Source organism: Mirounga leonina, unplaced genomic scaffold, assembly GCF_011800145.1.
Source record: "Mirounga leonina isolate KUSES-001 unplaced genomic scaffold, KU_Mleo_1.0 Mir_151, whole genome shotgun sequence".
Classification (NCBI taxonomy): Eukaryota; Metazoa; Chordata; class Mammalia; order Carnivora; family Phocidae; genus Mirounga; species Mirounga leonina.
This window is the reverse complement of record NW_023270377.1, coordinates 99,573,884-99,575,129: the sequence shown is the minus strand read 5'-3', so window position 1 is coordinate 99,575,129 and position 1,246 is coordinate 99,573,884. Positions and strand designations below refer to the sequence as shown.

The window sequence follows — 1,246 nt, the reverse complement described above, 5'->3', positions numbered from 1 at the left end:
TATGTTCAAATCTAGATGCAGGACTTCATATTTATCATGATTAATGTTCATTTTATAGCTCTGGGCTAAATCTTCTGCCTTGTTTTGAATCTTATTTCTGTCGTCAAACATAATAGCTATCTCATCCTTCTTTCCTTTATCTGCAAGTGTAACCAACATAGTTTCTGTATCTTTCTAATATCATGACCAAGATGCTGACAAGAACTAGAACCAGAGCAAGAACAGAGTTCTCAATCTTCCTCCCAAATTAATTCTAATGTGTGCATCAACCCTGTGGTTGTTCAGCCAGTTCAAAAGTCATCTTTTCCTCCCATGCACACTCCTACACCTTTTTATTTTATAATACTTGGTAATAAATTTAATTTTAAATGAACACTCATAATTTTACATGCATGCATAAATATAATGGTTTCATAGACACATGTATCACCATACATGCACATTCTATATTTTTTTTGGTCAATGTTCTACATTAATCTTACATACTTTATATTATTTTATCAATAATCACTCAAGAATCCCTTTCACAAAGATGGCGCCGAAGGTGAAGGAAGCCCCTGCTCCTCCCAAAGCCGAGGTCAAAGCAAAGGCTTTGAAGGCCAAGAAAGTGGTGCTGAAAGGCGTCCACAGTCACACACACACAAAAAGAGATTGGCACGTCGCTTATATTCCAACGACCCAAGACACTGCGTCTCCAAAGGCAGCCCAAATATCCTTGAAAGAGCGCCCCCAGGAGAAACAAGCTTGATCCCTATGTCATCATCATCAAATTCCCCTTGACTGCTGAGTCAACCATGAAGAAAATAGAAGACAACAACACACTTGTGTTCATTGTGGAGGTAAAGGCCAACAAGCACCAGATCAAACAGGCTGTGAAGAAGCTCTATGACGTTGACATGGCCAAGGTCAACACCTTGATCAGGCCTGTTGGAGAGAAGAAGGCATATGTTCGACTGGCTCCTGACTATGATGCTGTGGATGTTGCCAACAAAATTGGGATCATCTAAACTGAGTCCAGCTGGCTAACTCTAAATATAAATTTTTCACCAAAAAAAAAAAAAAAATAGTAACTCATGAAAATCACTCCAACTTGGAGCTCCAACTCATAGGTCACCTGTCATAGCTCTAATGCACCCTGTTAAATGCTTGCATAACAGGCTGTCATATGAAAAATGTGCCATAATTTATTCATCTATTCCTAATTGATAGGAATTTTTTTTTCTGTACAAGCAATAAATATTCTTGT

General features: G+C 38.2%; 1 pseudogene; it reads left to right on the top strand.

The window, feature by feature from the left end:
- The first annotated feature begins 532 nt into the window (after positions 1-532).
- On the top strand, positions 533-1,007 carry LOC118011844 (annotated as a pseudogene).
- The last annotated feature ends 239 nt before the right edge of the window (positions 1,008-1,246 follow it).